The 16,667-nt window shown below is 41.6% G+C and overlaps 1 long non-coding RNA gene across 1 annotated transcript; it reads left to right on the top strand.

Moving 5' to 3' along the window:
• The first annotated feature begins 7,874 nt into the window (after positions 1-7,874).
• Positions 7,875-10,754, top strand: LOC116479920 (uncharacterized). Its single transcript, XR_004251164.1, has 4 exons — positions 7,875-7,951; positions 8,432-8,582; positions 9,657-9,697; positions 10,058-10,754. It is a non-coding gene; the product is annotated as an uncharacterized LOC116479920 (long non-coding RNA).
• Positions 10,755-16,667: the final 5,913 nt, after the last annotated feature.

Below are 16,667 nucleotides of genomic sequence, written 5' to 3' on the forward strand. Positions count from 1 at the left end.
CTGAGCTGGCCTTTTCTCACCATTGGAAAGGTAAACAACTGTAGGATTTAGATTTGAGTTTGACAATAGGAAGCAAGGTACCTTGCTTGACCTGTGTACTTACCAGTAGAATGGGGAAAAACATAAGAATTCTTTACGTGGTATCTGGCATATATTTTTGGGGGGAGTTCCTAGAAATATTTAGCAACAGAATTCAAAGGGTCTGGATCCAGCCATTTAAGTCTTAAACTTTTCTTTGTCCCAACTCCATCAAGAGGCAGTCAATGAATACTTCTAGCAGAGTTGTCACTTGATGAAAAGTCGTGTGATGGGACCACCAAACTGTGGCAGATGTCCTAGCATGGCTTAGAGTAAAGATCCAGGAAGCAGGAGGACCAGGTAAGAGACAAGCCAGTGGTGGAAGGGTTGTCAGGAAATCTAATAAATTTGTCCATGTATTTATTTATTTATTTATTCATTCATTCACTCATTCATTTATTTATTTACTCAACAATTATGTAGGAAGAACCTACCATGTGCCGGGCTGTAGGTCAAAGCTCTGGAAATCAGAGGTGAACAAACTGGACATAATTCCTTCCCTGAAATTATTTACAGTCTCTCTTCTAAACTTATTATTCTAACATTTCCATGCAATCTTTCAGTGTTGTAGGGTGGTGGGATTTTACAGTATTTAAGATGTTTCAGCAAAGGGAGAGGGTAGTTGGTTATGTAGTGATCTCCCTGACCTTAGAGTTAGTTGTTGCACTAAGTAAGAGTCTGACTGAAATTTCTACTAAATATCTTCCAACACAGGAAGATAAGCATCTAGAATTCGTGTTTATAGGATATGCATCTGAGCCTGTGATGAGACCTCTACTGGGATTCTTCTTAAAAGGAGTCAAGAAATGAAGTGAGAAGATTTTTTTCTTCTTTATTCTCGAGCAAAAACAATGTGGGATAGAGAAGCCACAGGTCAAGCCCTCTTAGGAAAGCTGGCCAGGAATGCAAGCACAGTGAAAGTTCTTTCACAAGAAAAGGAGAATTGCCTTCTAGGGTTATCCTGATTTCAAAGTCAAGGTAGCATGAGATTGGCTTATTTTTGCTCTGGGCTTGAAAATTTAACTGACTCAGGAGAGAAATGTTAGCTAACGATCAATTTCTGGCCTTGAGAAATTCCCTATCAGGAGGTTGGTACAAAAGTGCATTTGCAGTAATCAGCCTTTTTCTTTAGCTTACACCTCCACCTGCATCATGTAATTGCATCAATACCTCCTCAAATTCCCATAAGATTATTTTTGAGAAAACTTAATGCGTTACTATGTAACTTCTCTGAGCCTCAGTTTCCTCACCTGTCCAATGGGGCTGATGATATTTTAGCAGCACTAAGTTGTATTACAGAAGTAATAAGCCAAATTAAGTTTAGCAGACTTAAGTTGTATCACAGAAGTAATTATCCAAATATAGTACCTAGTACCTGGCTGTCACCTAATACTTGCCTCATACCATCACATCTAGGAAAGTTAAAATACCTTCTTTAAATGACACACTTTGTGAGAAAAGTTAGGCCAAATATGTAAGGAAGAAATTATTAGTTATTAATATTTTCCCCAGTCAGTTTCTAAGTTCCTCAGATTATTTATCCCAAGATTTGTGGAAGAAGCTCAAATGAGACAGGGTCTAGGAAAACTTGTTGCAAGCTATTAAGTGTCCTCCGCCTATAGGGGACCATCTTAGACCTGAGGGGGCCTGCTTCCTTGCTTTCGGCAAGACTGCTGGTGCCCCAAGGCCAGCATCAGTGCATGGAAGAGGGCTTATTATTAGCCCTGCCTGCCTGCTAATGATGACCACAAGTGGCCTTGAAGAGGCTTTTCATCACCACACCTTGTCTTTTTCCAACTCCAATTTGTACAACCTATGGGTTGCTTCACTTCCAGGAGCCAGACCCCAGGGGCTATTAATAGCCACGGTCACCAGTGTGAACCTCCGCTTATCCTAGCCAGCATGGCTCTGACTTCCCAAGAGAAGATAAATGACTGATAAGCCCCCCAGCCCCAGAGAAGAGAGAGTGACACTTCTCATTAACAGAGGGCCGGTCAGGGAGTAGGATGCAAATGGCACTGATGCCCCTGCGGCTGCTGCCACTCTCATTGCCTCCTGGCACATCATGGCAGGTGGATGACAACTTGTCTCACTGAAGAACTCCGAAAATGTTTCTAGGGGTGCTTTTGGGAGAAGCAGAGGCAAATCCTGCTAGAGCTTTCTGATACCAACCCTATGGCATTTGTCTTCTTGACTATATACCTGAACCTGCAGTAGAGTCCTCCACTTGAAATGTAGGCCTAGAGGAGGACCCACCTCTAGAGGGACTCATTCCAGCTTTACTTTCTTCGAATACACAGGCACGCACACGTGCACACACACACCCCTACACACACACACGCGCGCACACACACACACACACACTTTTTCCTATTTATTTATTTATTTATGTATTTATTTTTTTTGAGACAGAGTCTCTCTGTCACCCAGGCTGGAGTGCACTGGTGCGATCTCGGCTCACTGCAAGCTCCGCCTCCCGGGTTCACGCCATTCTCCTGCTTCAGCCTCCTGAGTAGCTGGGACTACAGGCGCCCACCACCACGCCCGGCTAATTTTTGTATTTTTAGTAGAGACAGGGTTTCACCGTGTTAGCCAGGATGGTCTCGATCTCCTGACCTCATGATCTGCCCGCCTCGGCCTCCCAAAGTGCTGGGATTACAGGCGTGAGCCACCGCACCCGGCCTCTTTTTCCTATTTTTCTTAGGGCAGTGAGAAGTTCTCAAATTTCAGTGTGCATCAAAATAACCTGGAAAAGTTATAAACATGCAGGGCCACACCCCAGACCTACAGGGCCTAGAGAATCTATGTTTAACCAGTTTTCCAGGTAATTCTGGTATAAATGATCATGAGATTACACTTTGAGGTATACTATTCTAGGAGTTAAAAAATAATTACAGAACCTATTTTATAGAGTTTTAAAAACTGGAAGATAATTCAAAGACATCTAGAATAGCCTTGCATTCTACAAATGAGACAGTGGATAGAGGCCTAGGCTCTAGCTGCCTGACAGAGTTCAAACCCTGGCTTAGCCTCTTACAAGCTGGATGATTTGGAGTAAGTTACTTAAATTCCTCGTGCTTCAGTTTTCTCATCTATACAACAGAAACAATATAAAATGTTACCTGCCTCCCAAGAGATTTTATGAGGTTTAAATGCATTCATACAGTCAAAGTTTTGGAAAAGTGCCTGGCAACACAGTGAACATTCAATAAATTATTTGTATCATTCAGGTTCAATCAGAAAAACAGAACCACTTCGAGTAGTATAGAATATGGGATATATTACAAGGCTTAGACCAGACATAATTGTGGGAACTCATTATGTTGCTACTTCAGGGGGCAGTTTCTGCTTTTGATGCTGCCCTAATGTCAGCAGGGCTAGAAACATAGAAGAAAAGATAGATATCAAGTAGGAATAACGAGGATAGACTAGAATCTGCAAGAATTAGCTGGAACAATATGTGCTGCTTCTTCAATCTCGGTGATGCTGTTGGCCTACAAGATAAGCTGGCAGCCTGCACCATAGAGTCACACCTGCTCTTGTCCCAGTACTCAGAGAAGTTGAAAGGGGATCTGGCAGGAGCTGAAGGAGCTGCAGCGTCAACTGTGTTCTAAACCAACCAAGTAAGCCAGCATATCAGTGACCACATGCAAGAGCTTGTAGCTGCCCTCATTAACCTTTAGAGGATAAAGAAAATAAAATAGCCCTTCTTCACTTTCCCCTTTCAAATCTCATGTGACTTGGAACACTAACTTGTGGCCAACCTTAACCTGAAATTATATAGACAAGGGGACTCTAAGATTTGTAATTCCAGCTTAGCTAAGTTAACAAAGTACAAAACCATCACATTGTCAATTTCTCTTAATACACATTAGGAAACTGAAACAGAGCTGGTGAGTACCTTAGGCAAGGTCACACAGCAAATTTTTGGGAGAAGAGAGAAAGTGTTAGGTAACATGGGGTATCTTAAAATGGCGCTGTACCTTAAGATGGGGCCGGTTCCAGGTTCTTCCCCCCTCCTTGACCAGGCACTGTCTGAACCCGCCAAAGGAGGGCCAATCAGAAAGAAGCATCTCCTGCCTTCCCTTGGGCCCGCCCCTAGCCCAATCCACGTAGGCCCAAGGGATATAAAACCCAGCACACCAGCAGCCCTTCTTCTCTTCCTTCTCCTTGCGTGGTGCTGCTCCATACCTCCAATAAAGATCTCTTGACCTTGACCGGTGTAGTTTGGTCTCCGCCCAGCCCCTTTCATTGGTGCCGCCCCTCCACCCACCTCTAAGAGAAACAAAAGGGAGGAATGTTAGGTGACGCAAGGCGCCAGAAGATGGCGCTGGTTCCGGGTTCTTCTTCACCCAGCGCTACATCGGCCCGCCAAATGAGACCCAATAAAAGAAGGCACCTCCTACTCCTCCCTTCAGGCCCTCCCCCCATCCAATCATCAGTGCCCACATAGCCCTGGGGGCTATAAATTACTCCACCCAACAGCGCTCTCTCTCTCTCTCTCTCTCTCTCTCTCTCTCCCTCTCTCTCTCTCCCTCCGTCTCCTGCGAGACCTGACCTCAACCTCTCCAATAAAGATCTCTTGGCCATACTCGGTGTGGTCTGAGTTTGCCGGCATCCCTTTCAGAAAGGCCTAGGCCTAGGCTACTCAGCTTCTGACATTCAAGCCTCCTGGTTGCCACAAAGAACTTAAGAAGGTGTCCCTCTGAAAGTTTCTTAAACCTACGGAGGGAAAGCCCAAGGAGACGATGGGTCTATTTGAATAATACATTCACTGAGGGGACTGCTAGGTGTCAGTTAGTCTGTCATCAGGCAGGTAGGACTCCCTTCTTTGCTTACAGAGAAGAAGACTGCATTGGTAAGTACAATAAAAGGCCAAAGAGATACATGCTTCAAGGGAGAGACAATGGTAGTGTTTTAGGGTGGAGTTTGTTAAAAGATAGGATATGAGACCATGTCAAGTAACTTTTGCCTAATACTCAAAGGTCATCAGTCTAGATCCTATTTCTCTACCCTCTTATCCCTTGCTACTCTGCCCGAATGAAGTAGAGTATATGGGACAATTTACTTTGAAGCCTCTTGCTGCTGTGATAACGTGGATACTGTTGTTTTCTCCAATATCCATCTGAGTAAATCAGGCTAAGCATAACCTCCTTGCCACAGAGGTTGCTTCAAGTTACCCAGACCTGAGCCAGGTACTAGAGTCCATTTGGTTGCTGGTGTTGAGATGACCACTTAAAAAATTGTCTTAACTCTTTGAGACCAGCCTGGCCAACATGATGAAACACTGTCTGTACTAAAAATACAAAAATTAGCCAGGTGTGATAGCATGCGCCTATAATCCCAACTACTTGGGAGGTTGAGGTAGGAGAATCCACTTGAACCCAGGAGTCAGAGGTTGCAGTGCTCCAAGATCATGCCATTGCACTCCAGCCTAGGCAGCAAGAGCAAAACTCCTTCTCAAAAAAAAAAAAAAATTGTCTAACTCTTTGTATGGAAAGTTTGGAATAATCAGGGACTCCTATCAAGACCTTTAGCTTCCATCATGTAAACATCATATAGGATGAATCACCTTCCGGATCTTCCAACCAGGGTCTTTGTTTGGCTTGAACAACTAAAATTAGCAGTTTATTCACAGTCCATAATGGCTAGGGAATTATTTCATACACATGGGACAAAGGAGAGGGATCCAAAGAGGGCCCTCTTCCCTAAGTCTCATTCATGAGATTCTTCTCATTGAAGAGGCACTCTCAAGCATCCAATTTGCTGCAATTATAGCAATCAAAAAAGCATTCAATCTCCTTCCGCACCTGACAAGCCAGCTCATGCATTCTCACCAACAGTGGTGGGGTGGATGCTAATGCAGCTCCCATCCCCCTGATTCCAGCTACAGCCACTAATACCACCCTTATCCCCACATCCAGAGCTAGAGGTGGTTCACAGTCCAAGGAACTCCGTCATGTTAACATCGATGGTAGACCTGTAGCTGCCCAGATTCTCATGGGCTTACTGGTTCTCTAGAAAGAGACTGGTTTGCCTTTAGTATTGGCTTATAAATATCTCTATCCCCATGGCCTGAAAGAGAACTGATGATAGACAAACTCCTCCATTATGTAAGTTTCTAAGGGCTGATAAATAAGTTCCTGCCATGATAACAGGTGCAGGTGTAGCGCCATGGAGAAGCTGGGGCCTGTCTGATTGCTGCATTGTGCCAGCATTCATGTTACTTGAATGGGTGCTTTGTGAGTATACAGTCCCTGCAGATTGCAGGGACCGGCTGCTGCTGGTGAAAGGGTGGGGGTCTGTTGATTAAAGTCCCATTAACAACACACAAATAACTCTCAGCTTCCTCTTCTCACTTGCCTCTTTGTTCTAGGCCAATGGCTCTCAGGAGAGCTGAAAATGTTATTTAATTATTTCTAACCCCCATACTGCTGCTACTAGGACTCCTTCTGGAATATCCATTCCCAGCAAGGCATCTGTATTCATTCTCATGAGCCAGTCCAGGCTTGCCAATAGATGAAAGAAGTTTGCAACCACTGTAAACAATCAGGCTGGTGTTGAGTCACTTAGGTGGACCACCACTGTGCCACTCCTTCTGAACACTCCAGCTGCTCCACCTCTGACATGCTTCCATCTACCTTGGAGGCCAGCTGACCACAGCCCTTAGATCATTACTTGATCTCTCAATCCCCCATGAGAGTCTTTGGGAAACAACATGCGGATGTTTATCATTGTTAAGTCTGGTCACTGAGCCTCATGGAAAATTCTCCCCTCTTTTCTCAATTTTCTCATTTATAAAATGGGAATAATGAGAATACCCAGACCTTCTTCAAAAGGTTATTGGGAGTCCCAAGTGAGATAATACCTGCAGAATACTGAACACTCAATTAAGGAGGTGCTCAATACGATCACTACTATTTCATTACTGTTTCTGTCATGTCAATTATTAGGGTATTTTAAAATATCTTTCTCCAGAATATCTTTCTATCTCCCAATGTGACCCTAAGTTCTCCTAGAGCAGGGCACTTCTAGGTTTTCTGATGTGTCCTCATAATTTATCAGGCAGCTGGAACGTGGAATGAACACTTGCATGGCAGCCAGGAGCCTCAAGCTGGAGTCCCAGCACCACCTGTGATTACCACATTCCTCTGTCTGGCTGTCTTTCATTAGGTCTTCTATTATCTCCTCTGTGCCCTCACTCTCCCTTCCCTTCTTAAATCCCCATCCTTCTACCTTGGCCTCGCCTATTGAAATCTCACTCCACCTTCCGGTTCAAACCAAATTCTCAACCTTCTGGGAATCCCTTCCTCAGTAACTGCAGACTACATTGGCCTGTCTTTTCCCAGACTTCTCATTCCTTCACGTTAGCACCACAATGCTTAGCAGCTAGTGGCTTTTTCAATAAGAAAGATGTAGTCTTATTTATCTCTTCGCACAACTGCCTCTATTGTGTGTTCCACACTCTATTGTGTGTTCCACATTTACATAGAACTTTGGGGCGGAAATTGGCTCAGTGGCCAAATCTGGCCCACTTCCTTTTTGTGTGGCTTAAAGCTAAGAATGTTTTTGTATTTTAAATACTCGAAAAAAGATCAAAAGAAGAAAAATATTTCATGAAGTGTAAAAATTACCTAAAATTTAAATTTTGGCATCTACAAATAAAGCTTTATTGGAACATAGCCACACTCATTTGTGAAGCAGGTTCACTGTGCACTGTTTACCAACTTGTCTGAGTCTGGTAAGGCAGAAGATCCTTACACATAACAAATTACATGAAATAAATTTATTATTTACAGATAAACAGCAAGGGATAACAGAAGTGTAGGATTGATTGTGAGCTTCTCCCCTCTAAACTCAGAAAAGCTGCCAGGTAAATGAGGTCTCATCTTCATGTGCCCCACTTGCACTGCTGCTGAGGGACCCTGAAAAGCAGGCAACCCTGGGTTTTATACCCTCCCCAGGGTATAAAAGGACTCACTAGGCTAATGTGTTGAAGAACATCCCATTTCTAGGTGGAAACTGGAACAGAGCCAGCCTGTTCCAGCCAGTCTCTCTTTGTCTCAGGATGTTGCATTCTCAGCATATTTTACAGTTATTCCAGGGAACAACAGCAAGAAGGGGAGAGAGCTGGGTTGTTCCACCTGGAGAACTGTCCTGCACCGTGTGTCATATATTGTTTACAGCTGCTTTGATACTACAACAGCAGTGTTGAGTAGTTGCAGTAGGGACTGTTTAACCCACAAAGTCTACATTACTTACATCTAGACCTTTGCAGGAAAAGTTTGCTGACCAGTACTTTAATATATAAAAACCCATTCACATTTGCACATTCATTTAGCAGTCACTACAGGCCTATGGTAACATCTCCATTTTCAGAAGCTCAGAAAAGTAAGCTGCTTGCTCAAGACTGCACGGCTTCAAGGTGGCAGAGCTGGTAGTTTCTAACTCACTCACCTCATACTCAGACCTGCACTGTTTTTTCAAGACAGTCAATATTTCAGGTAACTCTTCTTTCTTGTAATCCGTTTCCTATCACGTGCCTCACTTAGCATCTCCAATGAGCTCCCTCAAGAAATGTGAGCTTGCATCAGTGGCTCCCTAGTCTCTCTGAAAAGTGATGTAATTGTTAGCAAATCAAAGCCCATCAATAACTGGTAAACTGATCTGCTCTTGGCTGGCTGGGCCCACAAGTGCTTTGTCTAACCAACCATAACTTCTTCCTTGGCTGACTGATAAGGTTTAACTAGGAGGAGGTGACATGTTGCTAGTGACCACCGATTTGTAATGAATGGCAGCGAGTTTTTTGGAGGGACAGATAGACATGCTGGCCCCCATCCAAGCCTGCCTGCCTGCCTGACCAACCTGTCTCCTAATCTCTTGCCACCCTCTTTGCCCGAGCTCATGTGGTGGGTGTTCACTGGTGTCCTTAGTCTCTGCCTTGATGGCCCTTGGTCTTCAGCCACACTCTTTCCTTGGGACATCTTTTCCCAGAGCTTGGTGATTTAGGGGAAAATATTTTCTTACACTGAGCTTAGTTGCCTCATCTGTTGAATGAGAATGATGCTTCTAGCATTCAGCACAGTTGAGATGATCATGTGTGGCAATTTATGTAAAGTGTACCTAGCACAGCTCCTGGCACATCAGCAGGACTCAGTAAGTGATATTACAGAATCTTCTATGATACTACTGTATCTTCATTCTGAGTCTCAGCAAGGGTGGGCACTAAGCCTTATCTTAGGAGGTCATTTCTTCTTTCAGGAGCTTTATGATTGGGCATGATCCTTTCTCTATCCTTGCCATTCAGTGCTCAAGTTCCCTGACACTTCCTCATAGCGCACTTGTCAGGAAAGCCAAGAATGTCTGTTGATGTGACTCCTGCCCAGGTAGGAAGTGGTGGTTCTGAACCAGAGCTGAGGTCCCTTGATAGGCTCCATGGGATGCCCTTTGTGGCCACTGGGGCCACTAAACAGGCCTTTCTCCCTCCCACAAATCAGGGTTCCCAGACTTTCATTGGGAGGGCAGTCTGCTGGAGAATTCTATTTAGCTTGTGAGGTTGATCTTTTTCTTCCATTCAGGCCATCTACTGACTGGATGAGGCCCACCAGCATGCTGAATGGTAATCTGCTTTACTCAAAGTTGATCAACTTAAGTGTTAGTCTCATCCAAGAACACCCTCCAAGGTGACACATAAAATTAATTAACATTATACGTTAGCATGCAGAAGTACTCTCCACGGTCTCTCCCTGACAATTCTTATTTTGTTTGTCTTTCTAAACAAATGTATTTAAGAGGTAAAGCAACTGGAGAGCCACATGATGTTTCTTTATCTGTTCAAGATGGTCAAATAATACTAATATAAATATTTCCTCATGGGGAGATTAACTATCTCAATTGTATAAAGCATTTTCAGTCTACTCTCTCATTGTTTTGTCATGTAAGGCCAATGATCAACTGATCTGATGCATTCATTTTTCAGACAGGGAATCTGAGACCTGGCTGGGAGAAGAGAACTTGCCTAAAGTTATCCCACACAGCAAATTAGCTGGAAAACCGGGATAGTTGAGTAAATATCCCGGAGCCCAGCCAAGTAATGAAGCCAGAATTCAGAAAGCTGTTTTGACTAGATCTGGGATTTTTACAATAAAGGGTCTGTAAGGGATATTTGTGAAAAATGTTGACACTTGACGGCTGTCCTGGTTCATTCAGCTACCTGGGTTATCTCTGCCTCTCCTTGACTTGTGTTTTGTCTTTTAAGATGGCAGTCTTGCTCTTTTGCCTGGGCTGGTCTTGAACTCCTGGGCTCAAGCAGTTTTCCTGCTTTAGCCTCCTAGTAGCTGGGGCTACAGGAGCACATCACTGTGCCCAGCTCTCTCCGTATCTTTGACTAGGTTATTTTACAACTCCATAAGATAGAAATGAAGTTATAGAAAACTGATAGGAATACAAATAATTATTGTCCATAGAAATGCCAATTGGATCTAATGGAAATCAACTGATTTTTTTCTGGCAGATAGTGACCACTTTTGTATCCTTTTGTAAATTCATTTCAGCATTCCATATTTGACTAAAAATGTGTGACACTCCCAGTTTGCTTTTGAATTCATTGTAACATCTACCAATTCCCTCATTAATTAATGAGTTAAATAAAGCCTTTGGTGTATATCTATTTTGTATTTATAGGAGAGTCATGAGTATATCTTCTTTTAAAAGGTATTCTTCAGTAGCTCTTATTATGCACAATACTTACATCTTATTTTCTCATTCTACACTATTCCCACACCTCACTCAGAATAAATGTCATCTCCTATGAGCTTCTGAACATCATGAAGAACAACAGCTCATTTTGTAAAGTCCTTTAGTGTTTGCAAAGCACCGTCACTTTGATCATCTCATTTGATTCCTACAATCAGCCTGGGAGAGCACTTGACATTCCCGTTTCACAAATGGGGAGAAGAATGTGCTGTATAAAACCGAGGTCTTACATATATATATATATGAGGCAGAGTCATGACCTCAGTATAAGTTTCCTGTTTCTAAGACCTATGCTCATCCCCTTCATTAAGTTATGTCATATTTCTGCATGTGTGAAATGTGGTGGGTCTGGATGCAAAGCCGGGAGCAGGAAAGCTGCTATTTTAGAAAGAAAAGGCCAAGAATTTGGATGTAATTGAAGGTGTGAGAAGTTGTAGTTCCATCACCAGGATTTTTGTTATTCAGCTCCCTTTTTCACTTTTCCCCTTGAGAATAAAAGCCAGTTTTACATGTTAATGGATTTAATTACTGCATAGAGATCTGAACAGATAGAAAAGTATCAGGCAGTGATGACGCAGTGCTGGTCTATTGAGCAGCATTTGAATTAATTTGGAGTTTTCAATGCTGTGATTAGTGTGGTTATTAGTGTTAATGCTTGAAGTTCATGTTAACAGGGTGTTACTGTGAATCTGAAGCACTAAAACAGGCCTGATTTCCTAGTATTTGTTTGTTTATTTGTTAATCAGTCCATTCATAATTGGTACAGTGCTGACATATAAAACGCCCCCTGCATTCAACTTCTCAGCTTGACTTAATAAAGGATAATATTGGGTCTCATTTAGCCCAGTGCTAATAGGTTGTCCTTATCTATTCTGGTGCCTTCCCTACTGTGGACATTGTCTCCTTTGTCCTCAGACCACCACTGAGAGACAGATAAAGCCTCAGAGCGTGAAGAAACAGCCTGAACTGTAGCTTAGGATAACAGTTCTTTGTTCATTTTAACTCTGTGTGACGCTGCCAAAAACATGCCTCCTTTCTGGACTTCAGTTTTCTGCTGAAGGGAAAACCGCGCTTCAGTTTTCAGCTCGGAGGAAATACAGGGATCGTCTAATCTAAACCTCTATAAAATGAGGGGTTTTGTATTTCCTTTCAGCTCTGTGGTTCAGGGAGCAAATCAAAATGGAGAGATGACTGGAGAGTCGTCAAACTCCAGAGGTGTGGCTAAAAGATTATCTACCCTAGGACATTAATTCTACGAGAGGACAGTGAGATACAAAACAACTTAGTGGTGTCCAAGGTCAGAGCCTGAACCTGATCCAGACGTTTTAATTCCTAATCTGGTGCTATTTGCTTCTTTTCATTTAGTTATAATGTGGTTTTAAAATAGAGTGAATAATATATCAAACTATTTGACTCTCATAATAAAACTTGTACCTCGTTAGTATAAAATGTTAACTTTCGGCCATATTTACTCCCCCATCCCCCTCTTAATATAACAGTAAACTCCAGCAGAATTCCAAACCCTGAAGGGGCCATCCTAATAAGTAACCGCCATCCTGAGACTGGTGTGTAATGTTCTTATGTGATTATTGTTGTTAATATTGTTATTACATAGGAAATATCCATTTTCCATTTAATTCATTGAATGTTATTCTTTTTTTTCCTTTACTGGTTGGAATTATACTTTGTATCTCTTTTCTTTTAGGTATTACCCTTAAATTGTTAATATGCCTACTTAACCTAAAAAATGATCTTCATTTAATCAAAATCTTTCTCATACCAGTATGTAAAACCACCAATAATCAATAACCCTCATCCTAAATTCCATGTATTTGGAATTGTCGACAGTTTAATTCTACCTCTTTTAAGCATCCCAGTCATTGTTATTTTTTTAATACTTTGTGCTTATTTGGATTTAGACACATGTTATTTACACGTTTTCTTATCTTTTTTCTTGTATATAATTGCTCTAACACATTGAAGATAATATTCTATTGTCTTCAGGTTTCTAGGTTTGCTACTAAGAAGTCTGTTGTTTGTCCAGTTTGTTTCATTGTGTATAATTCCTCTTTTCTCTCTGGTAAATTTTAAGATCTTTTCCTTGTTTTGTTCTGTATTTTCATTTCAAAGTATCTAGGTGTTACCAGTAGAGGGTGTCTGGCCAGGTTCTTGGCCTTTTAAACAAAGAATTGGACAAAATGCACAAACAAAGCAAGGAAAGAATGAAACAACAAAAGCGGAGATTTATTGAAAATGAAAGCAGACTCCACAGGGTGGGAGCAGACCTGAGCAAACAGCTCAGAGTTCTGGTTACAGACTTCTGGGGTTTAAATACCCTCTAGAAGCTTTCATTGGATACTTGGTATATGTCCTATGTAAATAAAGAGGCTGAAGTGAAGTTACAAAGTTATTTACTTGGTGTACACTCCATGTAAATGAAGAGGATATTTCCTGTCATAGCTGAAGTGTTTCTGTTGGATTTAGTTCTAGGAAGTCCTTAGGTTCCTTGCCTCCAGGCTCTATTCTCCCACCTCATAGGTATAAATCCATTTTTCTTTTTGCTGCTCTGAATGTATTGTAAATCTCCAATCTGAAGTTTCATATCTTTCTTCAACTATAAAAAATTCTCAGCCATTTCTTTAAACTCGTACTAAAAGAATGTGGTCTGCATTCTAATATCCAAAATCTGTCTACTGTGCACTAATTCTCTCTATAACTGTGTTTAGTCTCCTCTCTAAGCTGTCTGGCAAATTCTCAGTTTCAATAATTTTATTTTTTTGTTTCTGTATGTACTATTTGGTTCTTTCTCAAATCTGCCTATTCTGTTTTCATGGAGTATCATTTTTTTTTTTTACTGTTTTATTGTTAATTTCACATCTTTAATTATTTTCAACATTTATTTTGTAGTTTCCCTTAGATGGCTTTATCTCAAGCTCTTAGCATGCAAACTCTCATTTTTTGTATCTGTTTACTGTCATTTTTTTCATGTATATTCTATAATTTTTGAGTGTGAGCACATTTTCAATGACAATATGGAGATGGGTAGAAATTAGATGTGGTCTGGGTTGTGGAAGTGTCCCTGCAGAAGAGCATTGCAGTTGCTTTTGGTAGGTGCCCCCAGAAATATCATGACCCCAGGAACATTTTTTATGTAAATGTTAAGGTACAGGAATTCCCACAGTGAATAGGTGGTGTACTTTTTTTTAACTCTAAGCTCTTTCACAGAATGGATGCATGAAAGACTTTCCTTTTTTATCAACACAGAATCTCAATGAAGACATTATATGCTTCTTCATAATGTCCCTGGGTGGTGTGGTATACAGAATAATGGCTGTCAAAGATGTTAAGATCCTAATCCCCGGCATCTGTGAATGTTGCCTTATATAGCAAAAAGAGACTTTGCAAATATGTTTAAATTAAGGACCTTGAGATAGGGATCCTGGATTATCCTAAATGCAGTCACAACTGTCCTTATAAACAGGGAGACAGAGGGAGATTTGACCACAAAAGGGAGAACGTGATTTGAAGATGGAAGCAGATATTGGAATGATATGCTTTGAAAACAGAAGGGGCCGTGAGACAAAGTAAGCAAGAAAGGCACCTCTAGAAGTTGGAAGAGGCAAGGAAACACAACGTCTTGTAGAGTCTCCCAAGAGAACACAGTTCTGCCAATCCCTTGATTTTAGACTTCTGGCCTCCAGAAATGTAAAAGAATTAATGTATTATTTCAAGATGCTACGTTTGCAGTAACTTGTTACAGCAGCAATATGAAACAGCTTGACTTAATAAAACAGAATCTTTCTAGCCCCCTTTGACTGAGAGTGCAGTATTTCAAAAGTCTCTGCATGGAGACTTGACTGGATTTTTCCGTGAAGCCTAAGGGTGAGGATGCTGTCACTTCTACCAAGTCAAGCTGGGAAGATATCAGATGACAAGATACCACCAAAAAAAAAAAAAATCAGTGTTAAAAAAAATCAGACTTGAGAGGGAAATAAAAATACATGATTTCATGATTCTGATCCTTTTTCATTAGCCAAATCAATGATCTCAGATAATATGTCACAGTTGTCAGGCAAGTAGGGCTAGAAGATGTTGTTTGTATTCCATATGTTTTATAAATTTTCACATGAACAGAGAAAAGCAACTTGGGTATATTAGTTCTGTACTTCAATTTTCTCGTGTGTAGTGGAGCTAATAATAGTGCTTCTCTGACATAATCATGTGAGGCACCAACTTGATGGTGCATATAAAGTACCTGGCATATATATGCCTTTGCCTTGCATAGACTAAGGGTCTTTGAGGGGCTTGATCCAGTATTTTTGTCCAAGAATTATGGGAAGAGAATGGAGTGACCCAAAAGGATTTATAAGAAGTTTTCTCAACTAAAAAAAGAAATACAAATGAAGTTTTGGAATTCATCACCAAAGCTTTGGAAAACAGAAAGTTCTGTTAATTTTGGAAGGAGAAGGGGCCAGTTTAAAATGGAAGATGCTAATGTGATTGCTATGTCGTTCATTCAACAAAAATATGCCTGCAGGGTGGTTAACTTATGCTAAGTGCTACAAGGGAAGCAGACGTCAACAGCAACCACACTCTTCTCATTTAGAACATTCAAATGAACTGTTGTAGCAGTTCACAGTGTTGCAAGTGAATTTCGTCAGCATCCTCTGAGATGGAGAATCCAGAAACTACTTATCGGCATTTATGGATGAGGAAACTGACCTTCAGTTTTAACAGGGTCAAAGCTGGCTCTCTACCACCTCTCCTAATTCAATGCACTTGACCCCGTATCACAGACAACTGGATGGGATCTCTCATCTCAAAGGGTTTACAATGAAGTAAGGAAAACAAGATGGATAAAAAGAAGGGTGGATACCACAAGGTAAAAAGTGACCATCACAATATATAAAAGGAGAAATAAATAAGGAGCTTCAGGAGATTAGGAAGTCTGCGGCATGGATGGGAGAGGGGTGCCTGGTAAAGCACAGCAGAAAGGCACTGTGGAGGGACAATGAAACGTATGCATTTTAAAGTTCTTTGCCTTACAAAATAAAAGCCAGTGGTCCAATAATAATACAAATGGTTTCTCACTATGCCAGCGTGTTCCATCGTATTCTCCATTCCACAAATAATTATTGTGCATGCACTTACCATACATGAGGAACTGGTCACACTGAAAAAAAAGCTATGATGTACCACGGCACTAGCCTGATTTAGGGAAAAGAGCACTACGCTGTGTCACCAGGAGACCTGCAGTCCAGCCCTGACACCGCGAGTGACATTGGATAACGTGGAGACCTGCAGTCCAGCCGTGACACCGCGAGTGACATTGGATAACGTGGAGACCTGCAGTCCAGCCCTGACACCGCGAGTGACATTGGATAATGCGTTTCCTCTTTACCTTAGTTTCTTCTTCCACACATTAGGAATCTAAAATTCCTTTGCTGCTCTGTCATTCTTAATCTGAGTGATGAGACGTTTGTCTGCTCTGCTGTCTTCTCTTTCATTACTCTGTGTTTCATTGTCTTCCATGATTTTCCTTTCCTCCTTTCCTCTTACTTTTTTCTCCTCTCTCTTTTGGGAGGGCCCCTCCTCTCGCCTCCCTACTGGTTATTCTGCTTCTCACGTTCAGTGTCTGCATCTTTTCTTCTTCATTACCTAAGTACATGTAAATTGGTCATGTTGCTGATGCGGAAGCAATCTTTAAAATTGGTTAAAATATGCCAACGTCAAATATGACGAATTCTTCCACTTTTGGACTCCTCATGATTTTAATCAACCAAAATCAGCCAATTGAGAAATGACAGCATGAGGTCCAAATTCCCTTAGCATCA

Source organism: Hylobates moloch, unplaced genomic scaffold, assembly GCF_009828535.3.
Source record: "Hylobates moloch isolate HMO894 unplaced genomic scaffold, HMol_V3 SCAFFOLD_13, whole genome shotgun sequence".
Taxonomy (NCBI): Eukaryota; Metazoa; Chordata; class Mammalia; order Primates; family Hylobatidae; genus Hylobates; species Hylobates moloch.